Source organism: Pinus tabuliformis, chromosome 8 (genome assembly GCF_031772625.1).
Source record: "Pinus tabuliformis cultivar Carrire ecotype Pingquan chromosome 8, CPIR1, whole genome shotgun sequence".
In the NCBI taxonomy this organism is placed as follows: domain Eukaryota; kingdom Viridiplantae; phylum Streptophyta; class Pinopsida; order Pinales; family Pinaceae; genus Pinus; species Pinus tabuliformis.
The window spans coordinates 232,242,131-232,263,951 of NC_142294.1; the positions used below are offsets into that span (position 1 = coordinate 232,242,131).

The window sequence follows — 21,821 nt, forward strand, 5'->3', positions numbered from 1 at the left end:
CGATTTGGTCACATCAATTATGACAGTATCAAAATTATGAAAAAGAAAGGTATTAAAGGTCTTCCTACAATTCCAAGAAAAATTACACCTTGTGATGCTTATATTTTGTGAAAACATTCTAAACCACCTTTTGATAGTTCTTCTTTCACATCTTCATGAAAATTAGGTCTCATACTTTCAGATTTATGTGGACCTATGTCTATTGCAACTACAAATGGAAATAAATATGTGTTGAAATTTATTAATGATTACTCAGAATGTGTTGGGTGTATTTGTTGAAAGATAAATCACAATTGTTTGAAGTTTTAAAACTTTTCATTTAATGATTAAAAATGAAACTCAACAGGATATAGGTATTGTTAGAATTGATAACGATGGCGAGTATACTTCTCATGCCTTTGAACAATATTTGAAGGACAATGAAATCAAACATCAAATTACTATACCTTATAATCGACAACAGAATGGCATTACAGAACGCATGAATAGAACTTTACTTAATATGATTAGATCTATTAAGCAAAGTCTTTCGGTAGAAATCACATAAGAGAATTTTTTGGCCGATGCGTTTCGAACCAACAAGTGTGGTTCATCATCTGGTCCTGATGATGAACCACACTTGTTGGTTTGAAACGCGTCGACCAAAAAATTCTCTTATGTGATTTCTACCAAAAGACTTTGCTTAATTCATTATGGATCACAGAAGCTTGAATACAGAAATGATAAGATCTATGATGTTCTTCAAGAATGTGAAGTTAAGGTTTTGGGGACAAGCAATTCTTTGTGAAGCTTATATTAGAAATCGTTGTCCTTCTTCTGTTATTAACAACATAACTCCTTATCAACTTTGGTATGATCAACTCCCAACTATTCAACATTTTAGAGTTTTTGGATCAAAATGTTATGCTTTGATTCCTAAGAAACAATGAAATAAATTAGGATAAAGAAGTCAAAAATATATATTTTTGGGTTATTCTAATACTTCCAAAGAATACCGACTCTATGATGAAGAAAATAAAAAGTTCATTCTTTCCAGAGATGTTATTTTCCTTGAATCAAATAAAGATAATTTCACTGTTGATAGGCAACTGGCTCATTTGGAGAAATTTGCATCTAAGAAGTTCTATTTTGAATCTGATAATGATGTGGGGGGGTTCCTATTCTAAATCAGTTTGTGTTTTCTCCATATTTGACTCATGAGGAAGTTTCTGTTGAAAAAAGATTAGAGGATAGTGTTGTTTTTTCAAGGTCAGAAAGTGTTCCTTTCTTCAGGATGAACAACTATCACAACCACTTCAGTAACCTTTACGAAGATTTACGCATGCTCGAAAATTTCACTAAGTGTTTTCGGAGGTGCCTCGATCAAAAGGAAACATAGAAACACAGAGGGTTGAAGAGGTGATGGGACCAACCCTGATCACTTACAACATATCATTTAATGTGTGATTGCATGGATGATTTTATAGTTGATTGGTTTTATGGCATAGTATAGGTGAATTAGTGTTGTGAGGACAATTGTCCTATCCTCGGGTCTCGCTTCTCCCACCTCTTCACTATGCCAAAGAAACCCTAACCTTTGTCATTCTGTCTCCAGTGCTCTGCTGCTCCGTCGAGGTGAGGTCTCTACTACTGGTTTCAGGCTGCTGCTCCTCGAGGGCTTTGGTTATCCTATTCTCGGGATGGTTCTCCGTGAGGGTCTCTGTCTGCAAGCTCTGGTAATGATTGTGGTTAGCTGTACACTGGTCTCTTCTTTTCCTCGGCCGTATGGCTCGGCTGTGGCTGCAATGCTCCTCTATTTGTCGGTTCTGTATATCGATTCGAAGCTCGGCTTCGTGGGCATGAAACCCTCGACTTTTGTCCTATGTTGGCCGCCTATCTTGTGGCTCTGCGGGCGCTACTTCAGCTATACTTTTGGGTTGCCTCGGCTCTATAAATTTGTTTGTCGTTGTGTGGTTTCGCTTATACTTTTTTCCTCAAGGTTTGCGCCTCATGTTTTGAATGTAAGCTTGTCATTCTGTTGCAGGTCACGGTCGTGGGGTGGCTCGACCCTCAGATTTCATCTGACATTCGAACAGAGGTAAGCTCTCCTTCCCCGTTTTAAGGTTTTGCTTCATTTTCTATTGTTACTGATTATTCTCGCTCCTTGTGAGTAGTGGGCGCTCTGGCGACTGTGACCTTGGTCTACGGCTTCCTCCCTCGTTCACAAGGACTTGGCTCCTCTGGTAAGTGAACTCTCCTTAAACCCTTGTCTCTGTTTTCATTTTCTTTTTATGGTTCTTGTCTTGGATTCTTACAGCCTTGTTTGGTGGCCACTACAGGTGAATAACTGGGCTCGTCGGCCACTGGTCTCTGCCCTAACACCTACTCTCTTGTATTGGGTAGGATCGTGCCTTGTCATTTCTCTGTCTGCCAGTTTTGAAGAGTTTGTTGTTTGCAGTCTTCTCTGGGTCTGTTGTCAAGGGTTGTGGCTTCGGCCTCACTGTTTCATGGTCTTGTGTATTTATGCCTCCGGGCTGTTAACTTATGTAATTATGTCTGCTCTGTGGTTAACTTATGAACTCGTGGTTATGTTCGGCCTATTATGGATGGCTTCTGTTTCGTTGTTCGGTTGTCTGTGACTTTATCTTGGACTGTAAATTTATATATATGCACAGAGATTTTGAAAAGAAAGATAGTAAATGTGAAATGTTACGAGTTCATTGGTACCTGTAGATGCTTGTTGTATTCGACTCTCCTGCAAACCCTCTCTATTGATTTATGGAACTCAACTGTGTTTTCTTCTTGCCTCTGTGATGATTTCTGCTCTCTGTCACTGTTAGGAAATGGATAGATGAACTTAGTTAAATAACTTTAGGCTGCAAAATATATGGACTCATATTTTCTTGCTTCTCAAAATGATTGCATGCTTCTTTTTTATTCAATACTATGATGGATGATTACAGTGGCTTTTTCCTTCCCTCTTAAAGATCACTGTACAGTTATTTAAACTGTCAGTAGTTACATTTTAGTTATTCTTTGATAACTGTTCATCCTTGTCTGTATTCTAAAGTTAAGTTGAAACAATAAATTAAAAATAAAAGAACAGTAAATAAAAATGAACAGTGGCTGGGACAGCCTTAAACTTAGCATAAAGTCCTAAATGTTGTTAACTAGAAATTTAAATGGAACTAAAAAAAACTAACTGAAACTCCTTCCGGTCTACAAAGACAAATACTCCAGCCATGACCTCCCTTAGCTGGATTCTCCTGCATCAAGAGGAGTTGTCAAAGAAAATTTGGGAGTATAGTACATCTAGATAAAGATAATTTCGCCGTTGAAATTTTGTTTGATGAGAAATTGGGTAGCAAAATTATTGTGATATTATTTTAGGAGAGAACCAATAGTGTTCTTAAGGACTATGGTAGAAAGGAACCTACAACAGAGAAGGAGAACCTGGTTGCGGTTGAATAATGAAGAGGACAGGAGATCCTCAAGAGGAGAGAACAAGTGAAGTTATCAAGAGGTGAGCAGAAGGTGCAACAATCGTAGAAGGAGAAATGAGTAGTCAAGAGGTTTCAAAGGAGGGAACCAAGAAGGACACCAATAACCAAGAGGAGGTGTCGTGTTCATGTAATAAGTAAGGTGAGGCTTATTACATGGCTAGGGTGTAGCTAGTAGATGAGCATGGAGAAGTTCATACAGAAGAAGAAGAAGAAGAAGGTGACCATTGATGGTCAAAATGAAGTTTTGATTAAAATCCACAAAAAAGGAGAGAAGGATGACAAGAGAAATGACACGAGGAAGATGAGTGATGAAGATTTTGAAAAGCATATGACTTAGTTGAAGTCACAAACTTAATGTGCTAATGTAGCTACTACAAAAGAGGGACGCATGCTAGAGACAGAACCTAAGGAGGATGTTCAAGTTATTTGTTAAACAAAAGGAATTTAAGAGGAAATCACGAAAATCTAGAGAGCTAGGGAAGCAGGGGATGAGGCCTTTAATAAAAGCCTAGATGGAAGAATAAAATCTCACAGAAACTGACCCAAAAGAAAAAGAAGAAGGGAGATAATTCCTTGGAGATAAGGAAAGGAGACTAGTGGAAAGTCTCATGGACTGTGGGAGAATTCCAAACCAACAAGTGATGCAAAGAGCACCAACAGAGGCTCAAGAGCCTAATATTTTTCAAACTTACCAAGTGATTTTATGTGCAGGCCATAAGCACGATGAAGAAGGGTAGCCATTTGAGGTTGTCATGGATATTGTGGATGGAGCCCTTCTTAGAAAAAATGATGAAGAGAGACTGCTTGAAAGTCTCATGGACTATATGGAAATTCCAAAGTAGCAGAAGGAACTACAACCTGATAATGGTGATGAGACACTAAGTGGAAGTCTCGTGACAAATCAACACATAAAGCTAACAGAGGAATGGATGGAAAAAGCACCATGTGATACTACAAGGCCTTTTTTTTTCAAGATTGGTGAATTTATGTGAATGCAAGTCTTGCAAGGGAGGAGAATGGACGACTAGACCAAAAGGAGGATGAGGGTACTAAGTTGTTCCAAGGAGGAAAAATAATATAGAAAATGGTGGATAGTCCTCAAAGCAAGACAAGGCAGTTTCTCCGAGACAGAAGCAAGGAAAAATAAACTTGTTCCATGAAGACAGACAAAGAGAAATGACTTGTAAGCAATTTCTAAGAGTGACCATGGTACTTAGCAACCATGAGAAAGAAGAAGGAAATAATCAATGTTCTCTTAGAATGAAAAAAAAGAAGGCCTATGCACCAAGGGAAGGACTGCTGACAACAATAGAGGCAAAGAAGCCTCATGCTGATAGTTTATGTGTGAATTTTGTAGGGGAAGAACATGGACGCCAGGTCCAAAAGAGTGAAGGTGCAAAGACGACTTCAAAATAGTAGAAGCAAGAAAATATGAAAGTAGTTGTGAGGTTGACTCATAGCCACACAAATGGTGAAAAACAACATTGTAAGGATGCTACAAAGAGGAGTGAAAATGAAAAACTGGAATGTCACTGAAGACGCTTGCAAGGAAGATGTAAAACAATGTACAACTACTACATTTCCATGGTATGAGAAAGATTTAAGCTCTCTAGAGGATTGGTTGAAAGATCCCAGAATTGGAGAAGAATGCATATAGAGTATAGCGAAAGAATTGAGGGAAGATGAAATGGTCAAGGAATCATAGTTGTATGGTAATGATGAGCAAACTGTTGAAGGTATGATTGTAGGAGAAAAAGAAGGAAAGCAAATGTTGTCAAGAGAAGGAGAAGAAAAAAATGATGAGATTAGTGTCTCTGGAAAATTTGTTTCATTGGAAATCAGGGAGTTCAGGGAAACACACAGTGATAGAAATTTGCCAAACATTTGTAATACTTCATCTTATTTACTGGTATGAGGATGCAAAAGAATGAAGATCATATGATGACGTAGAGATTGAGATCATACAGACACTGATGGGATTGATTGGTATTAACAATTTGGACCAACAAAGAAGAAATAACATGTACCTGCAAGAGTGTAGACCGAACATGGAGGTTGAGGAAATCATGATGTTGATAAGGGAAGTACCCAGGGAATGGTATAGTGATGAGAAAATGGTAATTAGTTCCAGCACATGGTTGACTATGGAACATTGCGGGAACATGGTGAAGGTGAGACAACTGCAAAACAAAATATAGGATCATGGAAGGAGAAGGACAACATATAGTAAGCTAACTGTATAATATTATCTCAGCGAGACAAGTGGAACACAACAAAAAGGAACTTGGGATCCTAGCAGACTAAAGTCGGGATTGGAGCAACAACATGATCAAGTTTATGGGCAGCTGCAAAGTAAGGTATGGGACCAAGGAGAACTTAATGAAACATCAATCCAACAAAGAAAATTAAGTGGGCAACTACAACATAAAGTTTGGGACCCTTGAGGGTTTCACCTATTGAAGGCCATTGACCAAGAGGTCAAATTTTTTCTACACCTATTGAAGGCCATTGACCAAGAGGTCAAAAATTTTCTACCTGCCGAGTTTGATGCAAGAGGATCGACCCCATATTTTTTTCCAATTTTCTACAGGGAAAGGAATTTCCCTCGTGGGTAAATTGTACAAATTAGAAATCGTAGGCTGTAAATTTGCCATGTGTCTCTTTGTAATTCTACCGAGTTGTTAGTTTTTTTTAGTGACTGGCCAAGTGGGCCTTTTTCAATGTAACAAGTCTACGACTACTAGACAGATGTCACATTCTTAATGTTTCTGTTGAGATATTTTCCAACCAATATATTATGTATATGTGAGTGTGTGCAATAGTGTAGGGCAGCTCCCCTGAATTAGAGATTTTATGAATTTGGAGAGGAAGAAACTCCCAATGCATTTGAAGAGGGACTCAGACAGGAAGTCCGTAAAACCTAAAAGTACATATTTTTTTAGTAAGGGATGATTATGACTTTAGAATCTCTCTGTGTATTTGCGTACGATTCCTCTGCGTAGACTCTTTGTGGATTTGATTCTATTAATATGGAATTTAATAGGAGAGTATTGAATCATATCGGTATTGTATAGGCTGAAAAGAGCTAAAAAGGAAAGGTGGTGGATTTGTAAGTTCCCATTCAACCCTGCATCTAATTTCCATCTAACCGAGAAGGTGTAATTGACCAAAGACCTCTAAAATTATCGTTTATATGTTTAATGTTGATTCATTCAGAGGCGAGAAAAGTTCTGGTTGCTACAACCATTCAAAGCTATGTGTATGGTTTAATAGATTTGATTGAATTGTGAAGGAATTGCGTAAAAGAAGAATGGGGCTGGTGGTGAACGAACCATGGTAAGATGCGTGGATTTTCAGTAAGGCCAATCTTATTAGCAACAACTCATAATTACTCTTCTTAATAATTCATAATGATTATCATTGTACTCATAACTACTCGACATTAAAATTTGTATATATTATTATAGTAGTAGGTAGTGCTATTAAACTTTGTACCTTTATTCATAACTACAAATAAAAGGAATAGTTTTTAACGCGACTTTTTGAAAACATTTCCGGCGATTTTTTCCGGTGAAAATCCGGCAGTAATTTATGGAATCCAAGTTTGATAGCTAATTTCTGCACAATGAAACCGTCCCAGGGGTTTTTCAGGGTGCTGAATCCGAATATGCAGTTAAAAAACCATTTTAACTGCAACAAATCATGATTTCATCTCAATTTCTTCCGCCTGATTCCATCACCGGAATCTCAAAAAGTCGCATTATAGACAATTCCCAAATAAAATACATAACAGTTTTCTTTCAATGTTTCATATAGAATATTTGTTTTGGGTTGGATTTCTACATTCTTCTAATGATATTAGAAATCTAAGCATTCAATATTTTTAGCGATTAAAAATTTCTAAACAAAAAAATAAATAAATTTCGAGAATCAAATTCTTCACCCGATACTTTTGTCACTATCCGTTCATCTCAACGGTAATGTGTACATTATTTTATTGGTCGAGGTTGAATCATTACACTCGTCCATATTTACAATAGGAGATTAAATATTTTGTAACGGAGATATATATGTTCGAGCTTATTCTACTTCAAATTTTTTATAACAGAGTTATACATGTTCGATCTATATTTAAAATTTAATTTATAATAGATATGTTAATTTGTTGATATATAAATTAATATTTGGCAAAATATATCTATTGTTAATATTATATTGTGTTAAAAGAATATTTGACATACTCAATAATATCTTTTTCATTAAAATTATTTTTATTATTTATAATAATTTATTAAACATTACAAAATATTATATTATTCATATATATTTTAAATTGTAGTTATCTTTAGTGTGATATTTTAGATTTTCAGGTGTTAGAATTCAGTGGAAAAATTTGAGATAAAATCTTGATTTGTGAAAAACCTGTAAGGCGTTTGGATTGTGCAAGGGTTACTCATCAAGCTTGTGATTTCAATAAATTCATGTTGGATTTTAGAGAAATTAGACCTGAAAACCCCACCAGAAAAGCTTTCAAACCGAAAAAGCTTTCAAAAAGTCGCACTAAAGACAACTCGTTTTAAATTTGGGTGATGAGAATAATTGTTGAAGGTTCTTTATTTCAACCTAAGGTGGATGAGGATCTATTGACAGGTTTTTTATTTCAACGTTGCATTGACTTTTAATAAATTTTAAAAATAGGTAAATGTGTAAATTAGTAAGACATTTTTAGTGTTGCAATAGTTTTTTTCTTTGTCTTACAATAATTTTTTGTTGCAATAGTTTTTTTTAATATTTATAAATTCAGCTATATTAACTACATTAATATTTTTAATGTGATTGTACTAATTAATTTTATGGTAATTTATGACGTAGAAATTAATTAGTTAATTACTTTAAGTAAAATATCTAGAATTTAGAATTTAGTTTTTGGGTATCCTTATCTCAATTACCAATTCCCTAAATCTTCGGCAACCGTACAAACATGGGCGCCGTCAAATTATTGGCCACACCCATATCAGTCAGATTGCCAAATATTCAGAGGGTTAGCAAATCAAAATAAGCTAGGAATTGGTTTTTATCTAATTTTAAGAAAAATTAAACATAAAAAGTACATTCGGTATCCCAAAAAGCATCTTTCACTGATTAGCACATCAATATTTGATTGAAAATTAAGTGAGTATCCTCTTTATATAAAAATACATCCCAACATTAAAACAATAATTACCCCCCAAAGCACTTCTGACTGATTAGCAAATCATTATTTCATTCAAAATTTCGTGAGTATCCTCTTTATTTAAAAATACATTTGAGCATATCAATGATTTAACCCATTTCCTCAAATAGATTACAAAAACAATTCTACTTCGGCTTTTTAAAAAATTACTAAACCAATGAAATGGGAAACCACTTTCTGTGAACAATTGATGGACCATATTCATTATAGTCAACCTTGATAATCCACATCTGCATGCAAAAACATTAACTATCAAAGTTCAAATGTTGCCATACATATAAATTACAAAGAAAACAAAAAAATTGCAGATAATTACCTATTGAAATATGCTCAAAGTGTTAAGCTCCCATAAAAGTCGCCGAGTCGGCTCCCTTTACGACCATCGATTTATTACGGAAACCAAATATGCCGCCGATTCCATTAACCATCTACTGCCCATTCCAAAAAATATGGAAACCATCTACTGTTGATTAATTTCTTGTTGGGAGCTCCTGGAGTGGTCCATTACTCCCACTGCAGTTCTCTACCATGTTGTGTGGATCACTTGACACATAGCCAACTAAAGCTTGATGGAAACTTGGCTATAAATACTTCTGTTTGGTCCCCAAGCTCACTCATTCAATCCCCTTCAGCCTTACACCATCAAATCAGAGTGAGCAGAGCTTGGAAGTGCCACATGGGTGAAAGAAAAAGTCTGCAGGTTGCCTTCATTCAATCTCATAGATTTTCTGAGATTGTCATAATTGGTGAATCGCATGCTCCTGGAGATATACTCTCTGCCAGGATCGAACTTTCAATATTTCTGGTCGTTAACGAGGAGGACCTGCGAAAACTAAAACTTCGTGCTATTTCTTTCAAATGTATTTTGGCACAGATTGTTTTGTCTCGCCAACACTACCGCTTACATATAGAATTGAAAAACCACGAGTAGAGAACAACTAAGAGATTTTCCAAGAAGAGTCCAGAGGTTGACATCATTCAGTTCTTGGGGCCGAAGAAAATTCAAGTCCATATCAACACAAAGGAAGGGACTACCACAAGCGTAACGAATCTTTTCAAGTTCAAAAACAAAAGTGGAAATTTGGAAATTATTTGTGAAAGCGTAAGCCTGTTAAAGAATAAACAACGTGAGCAAGCATCGATGGCTGGAGGTATGATTTCTTGGGTGTTAAAGTTTTTTCAATTCTTTTAAGCGTTTATTCTGCATTATAGAATCGTTGTTTTGCTAACATTTGGTATCAGAGCCTTTGTTTTATCTCTGCCTTGGTGTTTATAGACATGCTCTGTCTGGGTCAATGCCATATTTGAGAATTTTCTGAATTAAGGCATTTATTTGGAAATATGTCTAATTTTTGCACAATTTTTATGCTTATAATATTTATTTGGTTTAATTATATGCAATTTGTATAATTGTTGTGCAAATTTATAACTATGCTCATATTTAATTTGCATGAATTAATTATTTCTGCTCTAATTAATACATGCTATTTTGGATGAGTATACTCGTTGAATGTTATGCATGAATATTATAGTTTTATTTATGCAATTTATAATTATTCACATATCAAGTTAATTTTTATGCATAAAAGAAATAATGTCTAAGTGATCCATATAATTTTTAATTGATTAGAGAATAGCCACAACATCTCTAATTAAATAATATTATATATTATGATTGATTAGGATCACATAAAGAATATTTAGACATTAATTGTAATTAATTATACTAAATATAATAAATTTTATCCCACGAGAATTTTTATTATATTTATATAATTAATTAGGATAAAATATTCATAACTTACCTAGAGGAATTATGAATTAATTGTTTTATCATAAAGTTCAAATCTAAGATAGAATTTATATCGAATTATAATCGTAATATATCCTTTAGAATTATGAATTAAGTGAATAATTTGATCAATTCTATCATAAAGAATAATTGAATTTGCTTGAATTGAAAATTTAGTTCATAGACAATTTTTATGTCATTAGATTCAATTTTAAGCATGGTTTACATTGGTAAAGCATGAAATTTTATTTTTAGGCCTCAAATTTAACATAAGCATGTGATCTTTAATTTTACACAGTTGTACAACCTGCAAATTTCTCTGAAATTCGTTGTGATATCCCTGAACTTAAGGGAGATAACTATAAGGTCTGGAAGGAGAGAGTTCTCCTTCATTTGGGGTGGATGGGCATAGACTATGCTATTAGGAAAGATAAACCACCAACACTGACTAATACCAGCACTGCAGCGGACATCACACTTTATGAATGATGGGAGCGATCTAATCACCTAAGCATGATGTTCATTAAGACTAAAATTTCAGCTGGTATTCGTGGTTCTATTAATCAGCATGAAAAGGTCCGAGACTTGCTGAAAGCCATTGATGATCTATTCGTCACTTCAGACAAGACACTAGCAAGCACCCTAATCATGAAGTTCTCATCCCTAAGGCTCACCAGTGTGAAAGGTGTACACGAGCACATCATGCAAATGAGGGACACTGTGGCTCAATTGAAGAAACTTGAGGTTGAAATATCGGAGTCCTTCCTGGTGCACTACATCCTGAACACTCTTCCGCACCAATACGGACCCTTCAAAATCTCATACAACACACTTAAGGATAAATGGTCAATTAATGAACTCATGACTATGTGTGTTCAAGAGGAAGGGAGACTGGTGATGGAACTAGGAGAAAGTGCAATGCTGGAAATGCGAGGAAAGGGCAAATCTCAAGCCAATCATAAAGGGAAAGGTAAATTACCTCCCCAAGCCGATATCAAGAAGGATTCCAAGTGTTTCTTCTGTAAAAAGAAGAGACACATGAAGAAGGCATGCGCCAAATTTCAAAAATGGCTTATGGACAAAGGTAATCCAATTTCGTTTGTTTGTTATGAATCTAATATGGTTAATGTCAATATTAACACCTGGTGGATTGATTCTGGATCAACCATTCACATTTCGAATTCCTTGCAGGGTTTGCAAAACCTAAGGAAGCTAGTGGGAAGTGAGCAAAGCATCTTATCAGGAAATAAGATGGGTTTGCATGTGGAAGCTATAGGAACATGCTATTTAACTTTAAGTAGTGGCTTTGTTTTAGAATTAGAAAATACCTTTTATGTTCCAGGTTTTTCTAGAAACTTGATTTCGGTTTCAAGGCTTGTACCTTTTGGATATTCCTTTAACTTTTCAAAAACATCCTTCAGTTTATTTTATAAATCTGATTGTGTTTGGAATGGTATTTTGTCTAATGGTCTTTACTACATTAATTTACAAAACAATGTCATTTATGATTCAATGCATGTTCACACTGGCACTAAAAGATGTGTTATTAATGAAGATTCCTCTAAATTATGGCACCGAAGATTAGGTCATATCTCCATAGAAAGAATTAAAAGATTAGTAAATGAAGGGATACTTAATACTATGGATTTTACTGATTTTGAGACTTGTGTGGACTGCATAAAGGGAAAGCAGACCAACAAGTCAAAGAAAGGTGCCAATAGGATTTCGGACATATTAGAGATCATACATACTGATATATGTAGTCCAGACATGGACACACATGGTCAGAGATACTTCATCTCTTTTATAGATGATTACTCACGATATATGTATCTCTACATGCTTCATAAAAAAGAATGAAGCATTAGATGCTTTTAAGATCTTTAAGGCTGAAGTAGAGAAACAATGTGGAAAGCAAATTAAGATCGTGAGATCAGATAGAGGTGGAAAATATTATGGTAGATACACAGAAGATGGACAAGCACCTGGGCCATTTGCAAAATTTATTCAAGAGCATGGGATTGTTACCCAATACACCATGCCTGGTTCACCCGACAAGAATGGTGTAGCAGAAAGAAGAAACCAAACATTATTGGACATGGTGCAGAGTATGCTTAGCAACTCCAATCTTCCTAAATCCTTGTGGACTAAAGCACTTAAGATAACAGTGTATATATTAAACCGAGTTCCAACCAAGGTTGTTCCTAAAATGCCATTTGAATTATGGAAAGGTTGGAAACTGAGTTTGCGACATATGCACGTTTGGGGATGCCCGTTTGAAGTAAGAATATATAATCCACAAGAGAAGAAGCTGGACCCAAGGACCATTAGTGGGTATTTCATTGGATATGCTGAAAGGTCTAAAGGTTACAGATTTTATTATCCATCTCACAACACTAGGATTGTGGAATCAAGAAATGCAAAGTTTCTTGAAAATTACTTGATCAGTGGGAGAAATCAAACCAGGAACATAGTTTCTGAGAAGGATCATTTAGAATCTCAACCTTCTACCTTAAGTGATAGATTGGTTATTGTTCAAAACATCCCTCAAGTACAAACTAGTGTTGAACAATCAATTGTTGAAGTTCCATAAGTTGTTGATGGCATTCCAGTAGATCAGGTAGTTCAAGAGTTGCCAAGAACTTTTGAACAACGAGTTGAACCACATACTTCTCAGGAATATGATGGTACAACATTAAGAAGATCTATTAGACTAAAGAGATCAGCAATTCTTGATGATTATGTTGTGTATCTGCAAGAATCTGACTACAACATTGGAGCCGAAAATGATCCCAAGTCTTTTTCACAAGCCATGAGTTGCAAAGAATCAGAATTATGGTATGAAGCCATGAAGGAAGAGATGAGTTCTATAAAGAGTAACGAAGTCTGGGATCTTGTTGAGTTGCCTAATGGTGCAAAAGCCATTGGATGTAAATGGGTCTTTAAGGCAAAGAAAGACTCATTGGGCAACATTGAGAGATACAAGGCAAGACTCGTTGCTAAGGGATTCACTCAGAAAGAAGGAATCGATTACATGGAGACTTTCTCTCCTATATATAAGAAAGATTCCTTGTGCGTTATTATGGCATTAGTAGCCCATTTTGACTTGGAGTTGCAACAAATGGATGTGAAAACGACATTCTCAATGGAGATCTAGAAGAGGAGGTTTACATGAAACAACCTGAAGGATTGCCCACTAGTGATGGTGAGAAATTGGTTTGCAAGCTAAAGAAATCCTTATACGGTTTAAAACAAGCATCCCGCCAATGGTATTTTAAATTCCATAATGTAATTTCTTCATTCGGTTTTGTAGAAAACATTATGGATCAATATATATACCTGAAAGTCAGCGAGAGTACAATTTGTTTTCTTGTTTTATATGTGAATGACATTTTGCTAGCAACCAATGATAAGGGTTTGCTACGTGAGGTGAAACAATTCCTCTCTAAAAATTTCGATATGAAGGATATGGGTGAGGCATCTTATGTCATTGGCATTAAGATCCATAGAGACAAATTTCGAGGCATATTGGGTCTATCTGAGGAAACCTATATTAATAAAATTTTAGAGAGATTTCAGATGAAGGATTGTTCACCAAGTGTAGCTCCCATTGTGAAGGGTGATACGTTCAATTTGAACCAATTCCCGAAGAACGACTTTGACAGGGAACAAATGAAGAACATTCCATATGCTTCTGTTGTCGGAAGTCTAATGTATGCTCAGGTCTGCACAAGACCTGACATTGCATTTGTTATGGGAATGTTGGGACGATATCAGAGTGATCCAGGTTTAGACCACTGGAGAGCTGCAAAGAAAGTAATGAGGTACCTTCAAGGAACCAAAAACTACATGCTTATGTATAGACGGATGGACAATTTGGAAGTGATTGGCTACTCAGATTTTGACTTTGCTGGATGTATTGAGTCATGCAAATCAACATTAGGATACATTTTTATGATGGCCGGTGGAGCTGTATCATGGAGGAGTGCCAAGAAGACCTTGATTTCCACTTCCATTATGGAAACCAAGTTTGTCTCCTATTTTGAGGCTACTTTACATGGTGTATGGCTTAAGAGTTTCATTTCTGGACTTAGAATTATGGATTCTATCTCTAAGCCATTGAGAATATATTATGACAATTCAACTGCTGTTTTTATGGCTAAAAACAACAAAAGTGGGAGTCGAAATAAACACATCGACATTAAGTATTTATCTATAAGGGAACGTGTTAAAGAAAAGAAAGTGGTCATTGAGCACGTCAGCACTGAGTTGATGATCGCTAATCCTTTGACTAAGGGCATGCCACCGTTGAAATTCAAGGATCATGTAATGAATATGGGACTTAGTTCCATTATGTAGTTTCTCATTGTATGGACAATGTTATTTTAATGAAATTCATTGTGACGTATTCCTAATATTTATGTGCACCTTAATTTGATTTGAGAGAATTCATCTGTGTAGGACCAAGAATAAACATAAGGTTTATTCATTAAGAAATTTTTGACACATAAATTATAATAAGAATAAATACATAGTAATACATGGAAGATAATACTCGTCATTAGAGGACTTATCGCCATGATTCATGTATCTATTACTTAATACAGATTATCAATGGGTTTTAAGATGAGACATTAAGATTGGAAGTATGGACCAAGTGGGAGAATGTTAAGCTCCCATAACTGTCACCGAGTCGGCTCCCTTTACGGCCGCCGATTTATTACGGAAACCAAATCTGCCGCCGATTCCGTTAACCATCTGCCGCCCATTCCAAAAATTATGGAAACCATCTGCTGTTGATTAATTTCTTGTTGGGAGCTCCTGGAGTGGTCCATTACTCCCACTGCAGTTCTCTACCATGTTGTGTGGAACACTTGACACATAGCCAACTAAAGCTTGATGGAAGCTTGGCTATAAATACTTCTGTTTGGTCCCCAAGCTCACTCACTCAATCCCCTTCAGCCTTACACCATCAAATCAGAGTGAGCAGAGCTTGGAAGTGCCACACGGGTGAAAGAAAAAGTCTGCAGGTTGCCTTCATTCAATCTCATAGATTTTCTGAGATTGTCATATTTGGTGAATCGCATGCTCCCGAGATATACTCTCTGCCAGGATCAAAATTTCAATATTTCTAGTTGTTAAGGAGGAGGACCTGCGAAAACTCAAACTCCGTGCTATTTCTTTCAAATGTATTTTGGCTCAAATTGTTTTGTCTCACCAACACTGTCGCCTACATATAGAATTGAAAAACCACGAGTAGAGAAAAACTAAGAGATTTTCCAAGAAGAGTCCAGAGGTCGGCATCATTCAGTGCTTGGGGCCAAAGCAAATTGAAGTCCATATTAGCACAAAGGAAGGGACTGCCACAAGCGTAACGAATCTTTTCAAGATCAAAAACAAAAGTGGAAATCTGGAAATTATTTGTGAAATCATAAGCCTGTTAAAGAATAAACAGTGTGAGCAAGCATCAATGGCCGGAGGTATGATTTCTTAGGTGTTAAAGTTTTTTCGATTCTTTTAAGCATTTATTCCGCATTATAGAATCATTATTTTGCTAACACAGAGATGCCAAGATTGATCCTCCAATCTAGACACTATACCTCCTTTTGGAAGGCGCAACCACCTCAATCTTCATATTACGTGGAGCCAAGGCAGTGATCTCTTTTCTCATACGATCTGCAAAACTAGGAAACATGGTAGATCCTCCACTGACAACAACATTTCCATACAGGTCATCTCTCACATCTTTGTCATACATGATGATGGAGTTGTAAATTCCCTCATGAATGCCAGCAGTTTGCATTCTAATGAGAGAAGGTTGGAACAAGACCTCAGCACATCTGAAATGCGCTGTATCAATGCTCATCACTTTCCCATCGGGAAGCTCATAACTCTTTTCCATTGAAGAACTGGTTTCGGCTGTCTCAAGCTCCTAGTCATAGTGAAGGGCTACATAAGCAACCTTCTCTTTCATATCACCAATAATTTCACTCTCTGCAATAGTGGTGAATGAGTACCCTCTCTTAGTCAGCATCTTCATCATTGCATCTGTTAAATCCCGACCAGCAACATCTAACCCGGGGACATGAGGAAGAACGTACCCTTCATGTATTGGAATTGTGTAGGTGACACCATCACCAGAGTCAAGAGCAATACCTGCATATCAAATACATGATAAATTGAATGTTGAGAGTTTTGTTTTTATTGTTTGTTTTTTTTTCTCTTCTCGTAAAAATCATATAAATAAACTAGTATGGTTTATCTTCCGAAAAAGATAAAGAAATATCTCTCTAGGATGGTTTATTTTCTGAACAAGATAAATAAATATATTTTGAACTAATTTATTTATGTGATTTTTGTAGAATAAAAATTCCACATTTATAATAGAGATCACAAAAATCTAAATTTGAATACATAATAAATTTATCGCATTTATAATAGAGATCACAAAAACCTAAATTCAAATACATAATATATTCTTGAAAATCAAAATTAAATTTAATTTTGCAATTTTGGAGATGACACAACATGCTTACCAGTTGTTCTGCCAGTTGCAAAGAGAGAGAGGATAGCTTGATGTGCGACATACATTGCAGGTGTATTAAAAGTTGCAAACATAATCTGGGTCATCTTCTCTCTGTTTGCCTTGGGATTCAGAGGTGCCTTGGTGAGAAGGATAGGGTGATCTTCTAGAGCAATTTGTAGGTTCTTGTAAAATGTATGATGCCAAATCTTCTCCATTTCATCCCAGTTGGTAATAATTCCTTGCTTGACTGGATACTTCAAGTTCAAACTGAGCTAATATTCAGTATACTAGATCCATTGTCACAGACAAGTGGCTGAAATCAGATTGAAAATTATTTGAGAGTTGTTTCAGGTATGATTTATTCAATTGAAAAAAAAATGAAAATTACTCCAGAATTGGAGGGATATAAACACGGTCAAATAATGACCGCACCCATATCCATCTTATTATAGAAAAAAATCAGCAATCAACATAAGCTCAGGGGACGTGACATTATCATATTAAAACCATTTGAAATTTGAATATATAGATTTTCAGAGTTTGAAATCCTATTAACAATGTATTGTTTCATTTCAGAAAATAATTTTATAGAGCATGCTAAATATTGAATAATTGTTCCAATGGATCCACTCTAAACGTTTTCCACACTCTATTTTCAGGAGAAATACGTCAACAATACCACTTGGAATGCCAAACATCAACAAAGAATTGTTGGAGTACTACACACCTACATGCAGACACTTAGTTAGAGCATGGGACTACATGCAAGATTCCTTTTGCATGATTTACTCCCTGATTTGCTCCTTCTTTAACTCCGCAACTGGCTAGTTCTTCTGCATGATTTACTCCCTGATTTGCTCCGCAACTGGCTAGTTCTCTCCAGAACTTGTTGTAGGTGTTGAGTCCTCTCATTGATCACCACTATGGTGCATTACCTTGGGATCTTCACCCAGTAATGCTATATCATGAGCATTGTAACCTATTTTCTAATGAATCATTCTTTTGTTCTTTCGATTTTCTTTTAGTGTTTTTTCTCTGCAAAGTTGTGTGTTCAACCTTTACTAGCTAGATTCATCTGTGCAGGTTTTCTAACACATTTACATGGTATCAGAGCCCACAAGTTGCTAGATAAAAGGCACACCAGTACTTTATTTTGTAGGTATTACAACTTGGAGATCAAAGATCGACAGAAAAATGGAGTTTCCCAAAGAATCGATCCTAACACCGTACAACTATCACGAATGGAAGGACCAAATGGCTCAATACCTTCGTCAAAAAGGGTTGTACAGGATTACCATGGCTACAGAAGTGGAACCCACTTCATCCATAGAGAAATTCAAGTACCTCAACCACATGGATGAGGCCCATGGATCTATATGCATGTGCATTTCCCCAGAGTTGCAGTTTCATCTATCTGCCTGCAATACTCCCAATGAGATTTGGAAAAAGGTTGAAGAAATCTATGGGAAACATGATGAGATGAAAGGAAATCTGCTCGAAGTGGAGCTACTGTCATTGGATCCACAGAACTATGACAAAATTCAAGACTTCTTCACCAAATATAATGATCTATTACTGCAACTCAAGGGTTGTGGAATTGACAAATCCAAGGAGGAGAGTCGCCAAGTTCTCTCTATTATGTGAAAGCTCAGACCGGAATACTCCATCTTTGTGTCTACATTTCATTCAGTAAGGCTCGCAATAGGTAAATCCTACACTATGCCTTCTCTCAAAGAGTTCATCGAGTCCCTTACTTTTGAGCAAGATAAACTAATTAGCATGGGGAAAGTCAAACCTCCAAAAGCGCATGCACTTGCTGTGCATGATGGCAGCCACAATAAAAATCACAAATCTAATTCAAATAAAAAAAATCAGCAGCAAAAAGACAAAGGAAAAGCACATTCCCATCCAAAGAAGGAAGGGTACACCAAGCCCTTCAATGACTCCTCCGGCTCGAGAAATGAAAAAGGGAAGAAAGGAAACAAATGCACCTACTGTCAAAGAGGATTCCATCCAAAATCCTCTTGCATGAAGAAAAAAATTGACCAAATGGTATAAATCCTTCAGAAGCACAACCTTGGGGACCGCATCCCTCAGGGCACCAAGAAGAAAACTGAGGATCCGCTACACGGGAAAGGTAACAATTTTCAAGCTTTAATTGCAATTAATTCTTGCCCTGATGCATGGATTATAGATTCTGGTGCATCACATCATATGGCTACCGCAAAGGAAGTATATTCCTCTTTGGATGCATGCAAAGGACCTCCCATCCTCATGGGAGATGACTCACCTATTGAGGTCACCGGAAAAGGTAGAGTGGAACTTTTACATGGAAACTTTGAAGATGTGCTTCATGTTCCAAAAATTTTGGTAAACCCGCTTTCAGTTTATCATATCACTCATTCTGGCACTAGAAAGAGAGTGGAATTCACTCCAGATGTAGTGAACATATATGACCTACATAGCAGCTCCAAAATTGCAACCGGTGAGGTAAACAATGGAGCCAGACTGTATACATTTTCTGAATTTATTGAATCTAAATCCTCCTTATTGCTTACACATGTTGATGATAGTAGTAGGCTTTGGCACGAGAGATTTGGTCACTTAAATTACAGGTATATGCAGCAGCTAAGCAAGCATGAGATGGTGGAAGGTTTGCCAAATATTAGTTTCTCCAAAGGAGTTTTTGAAGGGTGTGTCCTTGGCAAACATCCTAGAGAAAAGTTTGACACCGGCAAGACTCACAGGGCATCCTCTCCTCTAGATCTTATCCATAGTGATCTCATGGGGCCTTTTCCTCATCCTTCCATCAACAAAGCAAGGTATGTGCTTACATTTACTGATGATTTCTCATGGTATACTTGGGTGTATCTTCTCAGGGACAAATCTGAAGTTTTTGCGCACTTTGAAGATTTCAAAGCACTAGTTGAGACACAGTCAGAGAGAAAGATCAAAGCCCTTTGTATAGAAAATGGGGGGGAATATGTTAACACAACACTTTAGAACCTTTGCCTTGAGTCCAGCATACAGTTGCAGTACACAGTTCCATACACTCCGCAGCAGAACGAAGTTGCTGAGAGAAATAACTATCTCTCAAAGAGATGGCTTCCTGCATGTTGTATGCTAAGTCACTGCCTCATAAGCTATGGGTTGAAGCACTTAATTATGCTAACTACATCCAGAACAGATCTCCTCATAGGTCTGTCAAGGATCATACCCCTTTTGAGGCTTGGAGCGACACTAAACCAGAGCTCACCTACTTCCGTGTTTTCCACTCCCGAGCATGGGCTAGGATCCCCTCTGAAAAGAGGAAAGCTCTTGATCCACAAAGCATTGAGTGCATCTTTTTTGGATACCCTGATGGTGTGAAGGGATACCAACTCCTAATTTCCTCTACGAACAAGCTCCTCATTGAGAGAAGTGTCAAATTTGAGGAAAGTCTCTCGCATGCACCTCAATTTCTGCATGCAGACACCTTTTATCTACCTCATGTCCGAGATGATGACTCAGTACACTCAGATGCAGATACAGAGCATGCAGATGTCACAGTAGAGCATGCAGATGCAGAGACAAAGTCTTCAGATACAAATCCAGTGCATGCATATGATGATCCACATCCAAGCCCAGATCGGGCTTCCAGCAATGAATCAACTTCCCCTGTCATAAATTAGAGAACAAGGAGCTTACGTGAGATATATGCACAAGACCACCCAGCTGCTAGAAATGGTCTTGTGGGGGATAATTCTGATCCACGGAGGACTAGCTCAGAGTTTATTGAGCCTCCTCTTGCCCTCACTGCCACTAAACCAACACCATCCTGGCATTGACATTTGGTTCAGTCTTATGGTGAGGCTGCTAGGAATCCATCTTGGGAGTCCACCATGGAGGAGGAGTATAAATCCCTCCTCAAGGGCCAGACCTAGGATCTGGTCCCCCTTCCTTCAGGAAGGAAACTTATCCGATGCAAATGGGTCTACAGGACCAAGAGTGCTGCAGATGGGAAAATCACCAGAAAGAAAGCTAGGCTAGTAGCTAAAGGCTTCCAGCAAGTGCATGACATTAATTATGATGAGACCTTTGCTCTAGTAGCAAAGATGGATTCCATACGCCTTGCACTTGCCATTGTGGCTGCCCAGGGGTGGGAAGTACATCAAATGGATGTGAAGAATTCCTTTCTTCACGGAGACCTATCTGAGGAGATCTACATGGAGCAGCCACATGGTTTCATTCAGGATTCATCTTTGGTCTGCAGACTGAAGAAATCTCTCTACAGCCTTAAGCAGGCCTCGAGAGCTTGGTATGCGAAGATGGATTCTTTTCTCTTATCACAAAACTTTGAAAGATGTAAGTTTGATCTGAATGTTTACATGCTCAAGACACATGATTCTCTTCTTATATTAGTTTTTTATGTGGATGATCTCCTGATCACCAGCATCTCGACTTCAGCCATTGCTGTAGTCAAGAGGGCCTTGCATGATAGGTTCTTGATGACGGACATGGGTCCATTACACTTCTTTCTTGGTCTTGAGATCAGCCAAGATGCCACAAGAATCAAACTCTCTCAGGCTAAGTATGCACTGGATATCCTCAAGATATTTCACATGACTGACTGCAAGCCAGCACTGACTCCTTTTTTGTCTGGGGTCCTCCTTGAGGATGGAGGTGACACTCCATTAGTTGACAATACTCTCTACCAATAGCTAGTGGGGAGCTTATTATACCTCACCCACTCCAAACCAGATCTTTCATATGCAGTAGGGGCAGTTTCCAGATACATGCAGGAGACGC

The 21,821-nt window shown here is 37.1% G+C and overlaps 1 pseudogene; it reads right to left on the reverse strand.

Annotated features, from left to right (window-relative positions):
- The window catches only part of LOC149234974 (actin-1-like), a 55,431-nt pseudogene extending 38,138 nt beyond the window's left edge, over positions 1-17,293 (reverse strand).
- Between the last annotated feature and the right edge of the window lie 4,528 nt (positions 17,294-21,821).